Source organism: Spermophilus citellus (assembly GCF_964194105.1).
Source record: "Spermophilus citellus genome assembly, chromosome: 7".
Lineage (NCBI taxonomy): Eukaryota > Metazoa > Chordata > Mammalia > Rodentia > Sciuridae > Spermophilus > Spermophilus citellus.
This window is the reverse complement of record NC_138188.1, coordinates 19,282,302-19,299,947: the sequence shown is the minus strand read 5'-3', so window position 1 is coordinate 19,299,947 and position 17,646 is coordinate 19,282,302.

Below are 17,646 nucleotides of genomic sequence, written 5' to 3'. Positions count from 1 at the left end.
AAAGTGATTTGTGCCAGTCTCTGCTTAGGGCTACATCAATAGGAAACAAACCATAGAGATAGAACTTGGAACTACTTTATTGTGTCAAGATGCAAAGAGCTAGCACAAACTGTGTTTGATTTAGAGTTCCAACTACATGTATCCATAAAGGAGACAACAGAGTGAAACCTAAAAATTAAAACTGTTACTGCCAACGAACGGTTTAACCTAGAAGAACGAAATTTGCTGAGAAAAGGGGGACTGGGGTACTGATCATTACCTGAAAGTGTCATCAAGATGGGGTGAAATAATGTGTGCTGTGATTTCAGGAAACTCGTTGTTTTTTGGAAGCTTGGCAACCCCTTACCATGAAAGTGATTTGCGCCAGTCTCTGCTTAGGGCTACATCAATAGGAAAAAAAACCATAGAGATAGAACTTGGAACTACTTTATTGTGTCAAGTTTCAAAGAGCTAGCACAAACAGTGTTTGATTTAGAGTTCCAAATACATGAATCCATAAAGGAGAAAACAGAGTGAAACCTAAAAATTTAAACTGTTACTGCCAACGATCGGTTTAACCTGGAAGAACGAAATTTGGTGGGCCAAGTGGGATTGGGGTACTGATCATTACCTGAAAGTGTCATCAAGATTGGGTGAAAAAATGTGTGCTGAGATTTCACGAAACTCGTAGTTTTTTGGAAGCTTGGCAACCCCTTTCCATGAAAGTGATTTGCGCCAGTCTCTGCTTAGGGCTACATCAATAGGAAACAAACAATAGAGATAGAATTTGGAACTACTTTTGTGTCAATTTTCAAAGAGCTAGCACAATCCGTGTTTGATTTAGAGTTCCAACTACATGTATCCATATAGAAGAAAACAGAGTGAAACCTAAAAATTAAAACTGTTACTGACAACGAACGGTTTAACCTAGAAGAACGAAATTTGATGAGCCAAGTGGGATTTGGGTACTGATCATTACCTGAAAGTGTCATGAATATTGGGTGAAAAAATGTGTGCTGAGATTTCACGAACCTCGTAGTTTTTTCGAAGCTTGGCAACCCCTTTCCATGAAAGTGATTTGTGCCAGTCTCTGCTTAGGGCTACATCAATAGGAAACAAACCATAGAGATAGAACTTGGAACTACTTGGTTGTGTCAAGTCAAAGAGCTAGCAAAAACCGTGTTTGATTTAGAGATCCAAGTACATGTATCCATATTGGAGAAAACAGAGTGAAACCTAAAAATTAAAACTATTACTGCCAAAGATCGGTTTAACCTAGAAGAACGAAATTTGGTGAGAAAGGTTGGATTGAAGTACTGATCATTACCTGAAAGTGTCATGAAGATTGGGTGAAAAAATGTTTGCTGAGATTTCAGGAAACTCGTAGTTTTTTGGAAGCTTGGCAACCCCATTCCTTGAAAGTGATTTGTGCGAGTCTCTTCTTAGGGCTACATCAATAGGAAACAAACAATAGAGATAGAACTTGGAACTACATTTGTGTCAAGTTTCAAAGAGGTAGCACTAACCGTGTTTGATTTAGAGTTCCAAGTACATGTATCCATATTGGAGAAAACACAGTGAAACCTAAAAATTAAAACTGTTACTGTCAAAGATCGGTTTAACCTAGAAGAACGAAATTTGGTGAGAAAAGTGGGATTGGGGTTCTGAACATTACCTGAAAGTGTCATCAAGATTGCGTGAAAAGGTGTTTGCTGAGAATTCAGGAAACTCGTAGTTTTTAGGAAGCTTGGCAACCTCTTTCCATGGAAGTTATTTGCGCCAGTCTCTGCTTAGGGCTACATCAATAGGAAACAAACCATAGAGATAGAATTTGGAACTACTTTATTGTGTCAAGTTTCAAAGGGCTAGCACAAACCGTGTTTGATTTAGAGTTCCAACTACATGTATCCATATAGGAGAAAAAGAGTGAAACCTAAAAATTAAAACTCTTACTGCCAATGAACGGTTTAACCTAGAAGAACGAAATTTGGTGAGCCAAGTGGGATTGGGGTACTGATCATTACCTGAAAGTGTCATGAAGAGTGGGTGAAAAAGTGTGTGCTGAGATTTCAGGAAACTCGTAGTTTTTTGGAAGCTTGGCAACCCATTTCAATGAAAGTGATTTGTGCCAGTCTCTGCTGAGGGCTACATCAATAGGAAACAAACCATAGAGGTAGATCTTGGAACTACTTGAATTTGTCAAGTTACAAAGACCTAGCACAAACCGTGTTTGATTTAGAGTTCCAACTACATGTATCCATAAAGGAGAAAACAGAGTGAAACCTAAAAATTTAAACTGTTACTGCCAACGATCGGTTTAACCTGGAAGAACGAAATTTGGTGAGCCAAGTGGGATTGGGGTACTGATCATTACCTGAAAGTGTCATCAAGATTGGGTGAAAAAATGTGTGCTGAGATTTCACGAAACTCGTAGTTTTTTGGAAGCTTGGCAACCCCTTTCCATGAAACTGATTTGCGCCAGTCTCTGCTTAGGGCTACATCAATAGGAAACAAACCATAGAGATAGAACTTGGAACTACTTTATTGTGTCAAGTTGCAAAGAGCTAGCACAAACCGTGTTTGATTTAGAGTTCCAACTACATGTATCCATATAGGAGACAAAGAGTGAAACCTAAAAATTAAAACTGTTACTGCCAATGAATGGTTTAACCTAGAAGAACGAAATTTGGTGAGCCAAGTGGGATTGGGGTACTGATCATTACTTGAAAGTGTCATGAAGATTGGGTGAAAAAATGTGTGCTTTCAGGAAACTCGTAGTTTTTTGGAAGCTTGGCAACCCCTTTCCATGAAAGTGATTTGTGCCAGTCTCTGCTTAGGGCTACATCAATAGGAAACAAACCATAGAGATAGAACTTGGAACTACTTGACTGTGTCAAGTTTCAAAGAGCTAGCACAAACCGTGTTTGATTTAGAGTTCCAAATACATGAATCCATAGAGGAGAAACAGAGTGAAACCTAAAAATTTAAACTGTTACTGCCAACGATCGGTTTAACCTGGAAGAACGAAATTTGGTGAGCCAAGTGGGATTGGGGTACTCCTCATTACATGAAAGTGTCATCAAGATTGGGTGAAAAAACGTGTGCTGAGATTTCACGAAGCTCGTCGTTTTTTGGAAGCTTGGCAACCCCTCTCCATGAAAGTGATTTGTGCCAGTCTCTGCTTAGGGCTACATCAATAGGAAACAAAAAATAGAGATAGAACTTGGAACTACTTTTGTGTCAAGTTTCAAAGAGCTAGCACAATCCATGTTTGATTTAGAGTTCCAACTACGTGTATCCATATAGGAGAAAACAGAGTGAAACATAAAAATTAAAACTGTTACTGCCAAAGATCAGTTTAACCTAGAAGAACAAAATTTGGATTGAAAAGTTGGATTGGGGTACTGATCATTACCTGAAAGTGTCATCAAGATTGCGTGAAAAAATGTTTGATGGGATTTCAGGAAACTCGTAGTTTTTTGGAAGCTTGGCAACCCCTTTCCATGAAAGTGATTTGTGCCAGTCTCTGCTTAGGGCTACATCAATAGGAAACAAACAATAGAGATAGAACATGGAACTGCACTATTGTGTCAATATGCAAAGAGCCAGCACAAACTGTGTTTGATTTAGAGTTCCAACTACATGTATCCATATAGGAGACAACAGAGTGAAACCTAAAAGTTAAAACTGTTACTGCCAACGAACGGTTTAACCTAGAAGAACGAAATTTGGTGAAAAAAGTGGGATTGGGGTACTGATCATTACCTGAAAGTGTCATCAACATTGGGTGAAATAATGTGTGCTGAGATTTCAGGAAAATCGTTGTTTTTCGGAAGCTTGGCAACCCCTTTCCATGAAAGTGATTTACGCCAGTCGCGCTTAGGGCTACATCAATAGGAAACAAACCATAGAGATAGAACTTGGAACTACTTGACTGTGTCAAGTTTCAAAGAGCTAGAACAAACCGTGTTTGATTTAGAGTTCCAACTACATGAATCCATAAAGGAGAAAACAGAGTGAAACCTAAAAATTTAAACTGTTACTGCCAACGATCGGTATAACCTAGAAGAACGAAATTTGGTGAGCCAAGTGGGATTGGGGTAATGATCATTACCTGAAAGTGTCATCAAGATTGGGTGAAAAAATGTATGCTGAGATTTCACGAAACTCGTAGTTTTTTGGAAGCTTGGCAACCCCTTTCCATGAAAGTGATTTGCGCCAGTCTCTGCTTAGGGCTACATCAATAGGAAACAAAACATAGAGATAGAACTTGGAACTACTTTATTGTGTCAAGTTGCAAAGAGCTAGCACAAACCGTGTTTGATTTAGAGTTCCAACTACATGTATCCATATAGGAGACAAAGAGTGAAACCTAAAAATTAAAACTGTTACTGCCAACGATCGGTTTAACCTGGAAGAACGAAATTTGGTGAGCCAAGTGGGATTGGGGTACTGATCATTACCTGAAAGTGTCATCAAGATTGGGTGAAAAAACGTGTGCTGAGATTTCATGAAGCTCGTAGTTTTTTGGAAGCTTGGCAACCCCTCTCCATGAAAGTGATTTGTGCCAGTCTCTGCTTAGGGCTACATCAATAGGAAACAAACAATAGAGATAGAACTTGGAACTACTTTTGTGTCAAGTTTCAAAGAGCTAGCACAATCCATGTTTGATTTAGAGTTCCAACTACATGTATCCATATAGGAGAAAACAGAGTGAAACCTAAAAATTAAAACTGTTACTGCCAAAGATCAGTTTAACCTAGAAGAACAAAATTTGGAGTGAAAAGTTGGATTGGGGTACTGATCATTACCTGAAAATGTCATCAAGATTGCGTGAAAAAATGTTTGATGGGATTTCAGGAAACTCGTAGTTTTTTGGAAGCTTGGCAACCCCTTTCCATGAAAGTGATTTGTGCCAGTCTCTGCTTAGGGCTACATCAATAGGAAACAAACAATAGAGATAGAACTTGGAACTACTTTATTGTGTCAATATGCAAAGAGCCAGCACAAACTGTGTTTGATATAGAGTTCCAACTACATGTATGCATATAGGAGACAACAGAGTGAAACCTAAAAGTTAAAACTGTTACTGCCAACGAACGGTTTAACCTAGAAGAACGAAATTTGGTGAAAAAAGTGGGATTGGGGTACTGATCATTACCTGAAAGTGTCATCAAGATTGGGTGAAAAAATGTTTGCTGAGATTTCAGGAAACTCGTAGTTTTTTGGAAGCTTGGCAACCCCATTCCTTGAAAGTGATTTGTGCGAGTCTCTTCTTAGGGCTACATCAATAGGAAACAAACAATAGAGATAGAACTTGGAACTACATTTGTGTCAAGTTTCAAAGAGGTAGCACTAACCGTGTTTGATTTAGAGTTCCAAGTACATGTATCCATATTGGAGAAAACACAGTGAAACCTAAAAATTAAAACTGTTACTGTCAAAGATCGGTTTAACCTAGAAGAACGAAATTTGGTGAGAAAAGTGGGATTGGGGTTCTGAACATTACCTGAAAGTGTCATCAAGATTGCGTGAAAAGGTGTTTGCTGAGAATTCAGGAAACTCGTAGTTTTTAGGAAGCTTGGCAACCTCTTTCCATGGAAGTTATTTGCGCCAGTCTCTGCTTAGGGCTACATCAATAGGAAACAAACCATAGAGATAGAATTTGGAACTACTTTATTGTGTCAAGTTTCAAAGGGCTAGCACAAACCGTGTTTGATTTAGAGTTCCAACTACATGTATCCATATAGGAGAAAAAGAGTGAAACCTAAAAATTAAAACTCTTACTGCCAATGAACGGTTTAACCTAGAAGAACGAAATTTGGTGAGCCAAGTGGGATTGGGGTACTGATCATTACCTGAAAGTGTCATGAAGAGTGGGTGAAAAAGTGTGTGCTGAGATTTCAGGAAACTCGTAGTTTTTTGGAAGCTTGGCAACCCATTTCAATGAAAGTGATTTGTGCCAGTCTCTGCTGAGGGCTACATCAATAGGAAACAAACCATAGAGGTAGATCTTGGAACTACTTGAATTTGTCAAGTTACAAAGACCTAGCACAAACCGTGTTTGATTTAGAGTTCCAACTACATGTATCCATAAAGGAGAAAACAGAGTGAAACCTAAAAATTTAAACTGTTACTGCCAACGATCGGTTTAACCTGGAAGAACGAAATTTGGTGAGCCAAGTGGGATTGGGGTACTGATCATTACCTGAAAGTGTCATCAAGATTGGGTGAAAAAATGTGTGCTGAGATTTCACGAAACTCGTAGTTTTTTGGAAGCTTGGCAACCCCTTTCCATGAAACTGATTTGCGCCAGTCTCTGCTTAGGGCTACATCAATAGGAAACAAACCATAGAGATAGAACTTGGAACTACTTTATTGTGTCAAGTTGCAAAGAGCTAGCACAAACCGTGTTTGATTTAGAGTTCCAACTACATGTATCCATATAGGAGACAAAGAGTGAAACCTAAAAATTAAAACTGTTACTGCCAATGAATGGTTTAACCTAGAAGAACGAAATTTGGTGAGCCAAGTGGGATTGGGGTACTGATCATTACTTGAAAGTGTCATGAAGATTGGGTGAAAAAATGTGTGCTTTCAGGAAACTCGTAGTTTTTTGGAAGCTTGGCAACCCCTTTCCATGAAAGTGATTTGTGCCAGTCTCTGCTTAGGGCTACATCAATAGGAAACAAACCATAGAGATAGAACTTGGAACTACTTGACTGTGTCAAGTTTCAAAGAGCTAGCACAAACCGTGTTTGATTTAGAGTTCCAAATACATGAATCCATAGAGGAGAAACAGAGTGAAACCTAAAAATTTAAACTGTTACTGCCAACGATCGGTTTAACCTGGAAGAACGAAATTTGGTGAGCCAAGTGGGATTGGGGTACTCCTCATTACATGAAAGTGTCATCAAGATTGGGTGAAAAAACGTGTGCTGAGATTTCACGAAGCTCGTCGTTTTTTGGAAGCTTGGCAACCCCTCTCCATGAAAGTGATTTGTGCCAGTCTCTGCTTAGGGCTACATCAATAGGAAACAAAAAATAGAGATAGAACTTGGAACTACTTTTGTGTCAAGTTTCAAAGAGCTAGCACAATCCATGTTTGATTTAGAGTTCCAACTACGTGTATCCATATAGGAGAAAACAGAGTGAAACATAAAAATTAAAACTGTTACTGCCAAAGATCAGTTTAACCTAGAAGAACAAAATTTGGATTGAAAAGTTGGATTGGGGTACTGATCATTACCTGAAAGTGTCATCAAGATTGCGTGAAAAAATGTTTGATGGGATTTCAGGAAACTCGTAGTTTTTTGGAAGCTTGGCAACCCCTTTCCATGAAAGTGATTTGTGCCAGTCTCTGCTTAGGGCTACATCAATAGGAAACAAACAATAGAGATAGAACATGGAACTGCACTATTGTGTCAATATGCAAAGAGCCAGCACAAACTGTGTTTGATTTAGAGTTCCAACTACATGTATCCATATAGAAGACAACAGAGTGAAACCTAAAAGTTAAAACTGTTACTGCCAACGAACGGTTTAACCTAGAAGAACGAAATTTGGTGAAAAAAGTGGGATTGGGGTACTGATCATTACCTGAAAGTGTCATCAACATTGGGTGAAATAATGTGTGCTGAGATTTCAGGAAAATCGTTGTTTTTCGGAAGCTTGGCAACCCCTTTCCATGAAAGTGATTTACGCCAGTCGCGCTTAGGGCTACATCAATAGGAAACAAACCATAGAGATAGAACTTGGAACTACTTGACTGTGTCAAGTTTCAAAGAGCTAGAACAAACCGTGTTTGATTTAGAGTTCCAACTACATGAATCCATAAAGGAGAAAACAGAGTGAAACCTAAAAATTTAAACTGTTACTGCCAACGATCGGTATAACCTAGAAGAACGAAATTTGGTGAGCCAAGTGGGATTGGGGTAATGATCATTACCTGAAAGTGTCATCAAGATTGGGTGAAAAAATGTATGCTGAGATTTCACGAAACTCGTAGTTTTTTGGAAGCTTGGCAACCCCTTTCCATGAAAGTGATTTGCGCCAGTCTCTGCTTAGGGCTACATCAATAGGAAACAAAACATAGAGATAGAACTTGGAACTACTTTATTGTGTCAAGTTGCAAAGAGCTAGCACAAACCGTGTTTGATTTAGAGTTCCAACTACATGTATCCATATAGGAGACAAAGAGTGAAACCTAAAAATTAAAACTGTTACTGCCAACGATCGGTTTAACCTGGAAGAACGAAATTTGGTGAGCCAAGTGGGATTGGGGTACTGATCATTACCTGAAAGTGTCATCAAGATTGGGTGAAAAAACGTGTGCTGAGATTTCATGAAGCTCGTAGTTTTTTGGAAGCTTGGCAACCCCTCTCCATGAAAGTGATTTGTGCCAGTCTCTGCTTAGGGCTACATCAATAGGAAACAAACAATAGAGATAGAACTTGGAACTACTTTTGTGTCAAGTTTCAAAGAGCTAGCACAATCCATGTTTGATTTAGAGTTCCAACTACATGTATCCATATAGGAGAAAACAGAGTGAAACCTAAAAATTAAAACTGTTACTGCCAAAGATCAGTTTAACCTAGAAGAACAAAATTTGGAGTGAAAAGTTGGATTGGGGTACTGATCATTACCTGAAAATGTCATCAAGATTGCGTGAAAAAATGTTTGATGGGATTTCAGGAAACTCGTAGTTTTTTGGAAGCTTGGCAACCCCTTTCCATGAAAGTGATTTGTGCCAGTCTCTGCTTAGGGCTACATCAATAGGAAACAAACAATAGAGATAGAACTTGGAACTACTTTATTGTGTCAATATGCAAAGAGCCAGCACAAACTGTGTTTGATATAGAGTTCCAACTACATGTATGCATATAGGAGACAACAGAGTGAAACCTAAAAGTTAAAACTGTTACTGCCAACGAACGGTTTAACCTAGAAGAACGAAATTTGGTGAAAAAAGTTGGATTGGGGTACTGATCATTACCTGAAAGTGTCATCAAGATTGGGTGAAATAATGTGTGCTGAGATTTCAGGAAAATCGTTGTTTTTCGGAAGCTTGACAACCCCTTTCCATGAAAGTGATTTACGCCAGTCGCGCTTAGGGCTACATCAATAGGAAACAAACCATAGAGATAGAACTTGGAACTATTTGACTGTGTCAAGTTTCAAAGAGCTAGCACAAACCGTGTTTTATTTAGAGTTCCAACTACATGAATCCATAAAGGAGAAAACAGAGTGAAACCTAAAAATTTAAACTGTTACTGCCAACGATCGGTATAACCTAGAAGAATGAAATTTGGTGAGCCAAGTGGGATTGGGGTAATGATCATTACCTGAAAGTGTCATCAAGATTGGGTGAAAAAATGTGTGCTGAGATTTCACGAAACTCGTAGTTTTTTGGAAGCTTGGCAACCCCTTTCCATGAAAGTGATTTGCGCCAGTCTCTGCTTAGGGCTACATCAATAGGAAACAAACCATAGAGATAGAACGTGGAACTACTTGACTGTGTCAAGTTTCAAAGAGCTAGCACAAACCGTGTTTGATTTAGAGTTCCAACTACATGTATCCATATAGGAGAAAACAGAGTGAAACCTAAAAATTAAAACTGTTAGTGCTAACGAACGGTTTAACCTAGAAGAACGAAATTTGGTGAGCCTAGTGGGATTAAGGTACTGATCATTACCTGAAAGTGTCATAAATATTGGGTGAAAAAATGTGTGATGAGATTTCAGGAAACTCGTAGTTTTTTGGAAGCTTGGCAACCCCTTTCCATGAAAGTGATTTGTGCCAGTCTCTGCTTAGGGCTACATCAATAGGAAACAAACCATAGAGATAGATCTTGGAACTACTTTATTGTGTCAAGATGCAAAGAGCTAGCACAAACTGTGTTTGATTTAGAGTTCCAACTACATGTATCCATAAAGGAGACAACAGAGTGAAACCTAAAAATTAAAACTGTTACTGCCAACGAACGGTTTAACCTAGAAGAACGAAATTTGGTGAGAAAAGTGGGATTGGGGTACTGATCATTACCTGAAAGTGTCATCAAGATGGGGTGAAATAATGTGTGCTGTGATTTCAGGAAACTCGTTGTTTTTTGGAAGCTTGGCAACCTTTTTCCTTGTAAGTGATTTGTGCCAGTCTCTGCTTATTGCTACATCAATAGGAAACAAACCATAGAGATAGAACTTGGATCTACTTGGTTGTGTCTAGTTTCAAAGAGCTAGCACAAACCGTGTTTGATTTAGAGTTCCAACTACATGTATCCATATAGAAGAAAACAGAGTGAAACCTAAAAATTAAAACTGTTACTGACAACGAACGGTTTAACCTAGAAGAACAAAATTTGATGAGCCAAGTGGGATTTGGGTACTGATCATTACCTGAAAGTATCATCATGATTGGGTGAAAAAATGTGTGCTGAGATTTCAGGAAACTCGTAGTTTTTTGGAAGCTTGGCAACCCCTTACCATGAAAGTGATTTGCGCCAGTCTCTGCTTAGGGCTACATCAATAGGAAAAAAAACCATAGAGATAGAACTTGGAACTACTTTATTGTGTCAAGTTTCAAAGAGCTAGCACAAACAGTGTTTGATTTAGAGTTCCAAATACATGAATCCATAAAGGAGAAAACAGAGTGAAACCTAAAAATTTAAACTGTTACTGCCAACGATCGGTTTAACCTGGAAGAACGAAATTTGGTGGGCCAAGTGGGATTGGGGTACTGATCATTACCTGAAAGTGTCATCAAGATTGGGTGAAAAAATGTGTGCTGAGATTTCACGAAACTCGTAGTTTTTTGGAAGCTTGGCAACCCCTATCCATGAAAGTGATTTGTGCCAGTCTCTGCTTAGGGCTACATCAATAGGAAACAAACAATAGAGATAGAACTTGGAACTACTTTTGTGTCAAGTTTCAAAGAGCTAGCACAATCCATGTTTGATTTAGAGTTCCAACTACATGTATCCATATAGGAGACAACAGAGTGAAACCTAAAAATTAAAACTGTTAGTGCCAACGAACGGTTTAACCTAGAAGAACGAAATTTGGTGAGCCTAGTGGGATTAAGGTACTGATCATTACCTGAAAGTGTCATCAATATTGGGTGAAAAAATGTGTGATGAGATTTCAGGAAACTCGTAGTTTTTTGGAAGCTTGGCAACCCCTTTCCATGAAAGTGATTTGTGCCAGTCTCTGCTTAGGGCTACATCAATAGGAAACAAACCATAGAGATAGAACTTGGAACTACTTTATTGTGTCAAGATGCAAAGAGCTAGCACAAACTGTGTTTGATTTAGAGTTCCAACTACATGTATCCATAAAGGAGACAACAGAGTGAAACCTAAAAATTAAAACTGTTACTGCCAACGAACGGTTTAACCTAGAAGAACGAAATTTGGTGAGAAAAGTGGGATTGGGGTACTGATCATTACCTGAAAGTGTCATCAAGATGGGGTGAAATAATGTGTGCTGTGATTTCAGGAAACTCGTTGTTTTTTGGAAGCTTGGCAACCTTTTTCCTTGTAAGTGATTTGTGCCAGTCTCTGCTTATTGCTACATCAATAGGAAACAAACCATAGAGATAGAACTTGGATCTACTTGGTTGTGTCTAGTTTCAAAGAGCTAGCACAAACCGTGTTTGATTTAGAGTTCCAACTACATGTATCCATATAGAAGAAAACAGAGTGAAACCTAAAAATTAAAACTGTTACTGACAACGAACGGTTTAACCTAGAAGAACAAAATTTGATGAGCCAAGTGGGATTTGGGTACTGATCATTACCTGAAAGTATCATCATGATTGGGTGAAAAAATGTGTGCTGAGATTTCAGGAAACTCGTAGTTTTTTGGAAGCTTGGCAACCCCTTACCATGAAAGTGATTTGCGCCAGTCTCTGCTTAGGGCTACATCAATAGGAAAAAAAACCATAGAGATAGAACTTGGAACTACTTTATTGTGTCAAGTTTCAAAGAGCTAGCACAAACAGTGTTTGATATAGAGTTCCAAATACATGAATCCATAAAGGAGAAAACAGAGTGAAACCTAAAAATTTAAACTGTTACTGCCAACGATCGGTTTAACCTGGAAGAACGAAATTTGGTGGGCCAAGTGGGATTGGGGTACTGATCATTACCTGAAAGTGTCATCAAGATTGGGTGAAAAAATGTGTGCTGAGATTTCAGAAAACTCGTAGTTTTTTGGAAGCTTGGCAACCCCTTTCCATGAAAGTGATTTGCGCCAGTCTCTGCTTAGGGCTACATCAATAGGAAACAAACAATAGAGATAGAACTTGGAACTAATTTTGTGTCAAGTTTCAAAGAGCTAGCACAATCCGTGTTTGATTTAGAGTTCCAACTACATGTATCCATATAGAAGAAAACAGAGTGAAACCTAAAAATTAAAACTGTTACTGACAACGAACGGTTTAACCTAGAAGAACGAAATTTGATGAGCCAAGTGGGATTTGGGTACTGATCATTACCTGAAAGTGTCATGAAGATTGGGTGAAAAAATGTGTGCTGAGATTTCACGAAACTCGTAGTTTTTTGGAAGCTTGGCAACCCCTTTCCATGAAAGTGATTTGTGCCAGTCTCTGCTTAGGGCTACATCAATAGGAAACAAACCATAGAGATAGAACTTGGAACTACATGATTGTGTCAAGTTTCAAAGAGCTAGCACAAACCGTGTTTGATTTAGAGTTCCAAGTACATGTATCCACATTGGAGAAAACAGAGTGAAACCTAAAAATTAAAACTATTACTGCCAAAGATCGGTTTAAACTAGAAGAACGAAATTTGGTGAGAAAGGTTGGATTGGGGTACTGATCATTACCTGAAAGTGTCATCAAGATTGGGTGAAAAAATGTGTGCTGAGATTTCACGAAACTCGTAGTTTTTTGGAAGCTTGGCAACCCCTATCCATGAAAGTGATTTGTGCCAGTCTCTGCTTAGGGCTACATCAATAGGAAACAAACAATAGAGATAGAACTTGGAACTACTTTTGTGTCAAGTTTCAAAGAGCTAGCACAATCCATGTTTGATTTAGAGTTCCAACTACATGTATCCATATAGGAGACAACAGAGTGAAACCTAAAAATTAAAACTGTTAGTGCCAACGAACGGTTTAACCTAGAAGAACGAAATTTGGTGCGCCTAGTGGGATTAAGGTACTGATCATTACCTGAAAGTGTCATCAATATTGGGTGAAAAAATGTGTGATGAGATTTCAGGAAACTCGTAGTTTTTTGGAAGCTTGGCAACCCCTTTCCATGAAAGTGATTTGCGCCAGTCTCTGCTTAGGGCTACATCAATAGGAAACAAACCATAGAGATAGAACTTGGAACTACTTTATTGTGTCAAGTTGCAAAGAGCTAGCACAAACCGTGTTTGATTTAGAGTTCCAACTACATGTATCCATATAGGAGACAAAGAGTGAAACCTAAAAATTAAAACTGTTACTGCCAATGAATGGTTTAACCTAGAAGAACGAAATTTGGTGAGCCAAGTGGGATTTGGGTACTGATCATTACCTGAAAGTGTCATGAAGTTTGGGTGAAAAAATGTGTGCTGAGATTTCACGAAACTCATAGTTTTTTGGAAGCTTGTCAACCCCTTTCCATGAAAGTGATTTGTGCCAGTCTCTGCTTAGGGCTACATCAATAGGAAACAAACCATAGAGATAGAACTTGGAACTACTTGGTTGTGTCTAGTTTCAAAGAGCTAGCTCAAACCGTGTTTATTTAGAGTTCCAACTACATGTATCCATATAGAAGAAAACAGAGTGAAACCTAAAAATTAAAACTGTTACTGCCAATCAACGGTTTAACCTAGAAGAACGAAATTTGGTGAGCCAAGTGGGATTGGGGAACTGGTCATTACCTGAAAGTGTCATGAAGATTGGGTGAAAAAATGTGTGCTGAGATTTCAGGAAACTCATAGTTTTTTGGAAGCTTGGCAACCCCTTTCCATGAAAGTGATTTGTGCCAGTCTCTGCTTAGGGCTACATCAATAGGAAACAAACCATAGAGATAGAATTTGGAACTACTTGATTGTGTCAAGTTTCAAAGAGCTAGCACAAACCGTCTTTGATTTAGAGTTCCAAGCACATGTATCCATATTGGAGAAAACAGAGTGAAACCTAAAAATTAAAACTGTTACTGCCAAAGATTGGTTTAACCTAGAAGAACGAAATTTGGTGAGAAAAGTGGTATTGGGTTTCTGAACATTACCTGAAAGTGTCATCAAGATTGGGTGAAAAAATGTGTGCTGAGAATTCAGGAAACTTGTTGTTTTTTGGAAGCTTGGCAACCCCTTTCCATGGAAGTGATTTGCGCCAGTCTCTGCTTAGGGCTACATCAATAGGAAACAAACCATAGAGATAGAACGTGGAACTACTTGACTGTGTCAAGTTTCAAAGAGCTAGCACAAACCGTGTTTGATTTAGAGTTCCAACTACATGTATCCATATAGGAGAAAACAGAGTGAAACCTAAAAATTAAAACTGTTAGTGCCAAAGAACGGTTTAACCTAGAAGAACGAAATTTGGTGAGCCTAGTGGGATTAAGGTACTGATCATTACCTGAAAGTGTCATCAATATTGGGTGAAAAAATATGTGATGAGATTTCAGGAAACTCGTAGTTTTTTGGAAGCTTGGCAACCCCTTTCCATGAAAGTGATTTGTGCCAGTCTCTGCTTAGGGCTACATCAATAGGAAACAAACCATAGAGATAGAACTTGGAACTACTTTATTGTGTCAAGATGCAAAGAGCTAGCACAAACTGTGTTTGATTTAGAGTTCCAACTACATGTATCCATAAAGGAGACAACAGAGTGAAACCTAAAAATTAAAACTGTTACTGCCAACGAACGGTTTAACCTAGAAGAACGAAATTTGTTGAGCCAAGTGGGATTGGTGTACTGATCATTACCTGAAAGTGTCATCAAGATTGGGTGAAATAATGTGTGCTGAGATTTCAGGAAAATCGTTGTTTTTTGGAAGCTTGGCAACCCCTTTCCATGAAAGTGATTTGTGCCAGTCTCTGCTTAGGGCTACATCAATAGGAAACAAACCATAGAGATAGAACTTGGAACTATTTGACTGTGTCAAGTTTCAAAGAGCTAGCACAAACCGTGTTTGATTTAGAGTTCCAACTACATGAATCCATAAAGGAGAAAACAGAGTGAAACCTAAAAATTTAAACTGTTACTGCCAACGATCGGTATAACCTAGAAGAACGAAATTTGGTGAGCCAAGTGGGATTGGGGTAATGATCATTACCTGAAAGTGTCATCAAGATTGGGTGAAAAAATGTGTGATGAGATTTCAGGAAACTCGTAGTTTTTTGGAAGCTTGGCAACCCCTTTCCATGAAAGTGATTTGCGCCAGTCTCTGCTTAGGGCTACATCAATAGGAAACAAACCATAGAGATAGAACTTGGAACTACTTTATTGTGTCAAGTTGCAAAGAGCTAGCACAAACCGTGTTTGATTTAGAGTTCCAACTACATGTATCCATATAGGAGACAAAGAGTGAAACCTAAAAATTAAAACTGTTACTGCCAATGAATGGTTTAACCTAGAAGAACGAAATTTGGTGAGCCAAGTGGGATTTGGGTACTGATCATTACCTGAAAGTGTCATGAAGTTTGGGTGAAAAAATGTGTGCTGAGATTTCACGAAACTCATAGTTTTTTGGAAGCTTGTCAACCCCTTTCCATGAAAGTGATTTGTGCCAGTCTCTGCTTAGGGCTACATCAATAGGAAACAAACCATAGAGATAGAACTTGGAACTACTTGGTTGTGTCTAGTTTCAAAGAGCTAGCACAAACCGTGTTTATTTAGAGTTCCAACTACATGTATCCATATAGAAGAAAACAGAGTGAAACCTAAAAATTAAAACTGTTACTGCCAATCAACGGTTTAACCTAGAAGAACGAAATTTGGTGAGCCAAGTGGGATTGGGGAACTGGTCATTACCTGAAAGTGTCATGAAGATTGGGTGAAAAAATGTGTGCTGAGATTTCAGGAAACTCGTAGTTTTTTGGAAGCTTGGCAACCCCTTTCCATGAAAGTGATTTGTGCCAGTCTCTGCTTAGGGCTACATCAATAGGAAACAAACCATAGAGATAGAATTTGGAACTACTTGATTGTGTCAAGTTTCAAAGACCTAGCACAAACCGTGTTTGATTTAGAGTTCCAAGCACATGTATCCATATTGGAGAAAACAGAGTGAAACCTAAAAATTAAAACTGTTACTGCCAAAGATTGGTTTAACCTAGAAGAACGAAATTTGGTGAGAAAAGTGGGATTGGGTTTCTGAACATTACCTGAAAGTGTCATCAAGATTGGGTGAAAAAATGTGTGCTGAGAATTCAGGAAACTTGTTGTTTTTTGGAAGCTTGGCAACCCCTTTCCATGGAAGTGATTTGCGCCAGTCTCTGCTTAGGGCTACATCAATAGGAAACAAACCATAGAGATAGAACGTGGAACTACTTGACTGTGTCAAGTTTCAAAGAGCTAGCACAAACCGTGTTTGATTTAGAGTTCCAACTACATGTATCCATATAGGAGAAAACAGAGTGAAACCTAAAAATTAAAACTGTTAGTGCCAAAGAACGGTTTAACCTAGAAGAACGAAATTTGGTGAGCCTAGTGGGATTAAGGTACTGATCATTACCTGAAAGTGTCATCAATATTGGGTGAAAAAATATGTGATGAGATTTCAGGAAACTCGTAGTTTTTTGGAAGCTTGGCAACCCCTTTCCATGAAAGTGATTTGTGCCAGTCTCTGCTTAGGGCTACATCAATAGGAAACAAACCATAGAGATAGAACTTGGAACTACTTTATTGTGTCAAGATGCAAAGAGCTAGCACAAACTGTGTTTGATTTAGAGTTCCAACTACATGTATCCATAAAGGAGACAACAGAGTGAAACCTAAAAATTAAAACTGTTACTGCCAACGAACGGTTTAACCTAGAAGAACGAAATTTGTTGAGCCAAGTGGGATTGGTGTACTGATCATTACCTGAAAGTGTCATCAAGATTGGGTGAAATAATGTGTGCTGAGATTTCAGGAAAATCGTTGTTTTTTGGAAGCTTGGCAACCCCTTTCCATGAAAGTGATTTGTGCCAGTCTCTGCTTAGGGCTACATCAATAGGAAACAAACCATAGAGATAGAACTTGGAACTATTTGACTGTGTCAAGTTTCAAAGAGCTAGCACAAACCGTGTTTGATTTAGAGTTCCAACTACATGAATCCATAAAGGAGAAAACAGAGTGAAACCTAAAAATTAAAACTGTTACTGCCAACGATCGGTATAACCTAGAAGAACGAAATTTGGTGAGCCAAGTGGGATTGGGGTAATGATCATTACCTGAAAGTGTCATCAAGATTGGGTGAAAAAATGTGTGATGAGATTTCAGGAAACTCGTAGTTTTTTGGAAGCTTGGCAACCCCTTTCCATGAAAGTGATTTGCGCCAGTCTCTGCTTAGGGCTACATCAATAGGAAACAAACCATAGAGATAGAACTTGGAACTACTTTATTGTGTCAAGTTGCAAAGAGCTAGCACAAACCGTGTTTGATTTAGAGTTCCAACTACATGTATCCATATAGGAGACAAAGAGTGAAACCTAAAAATTAAAACTGTTACTGC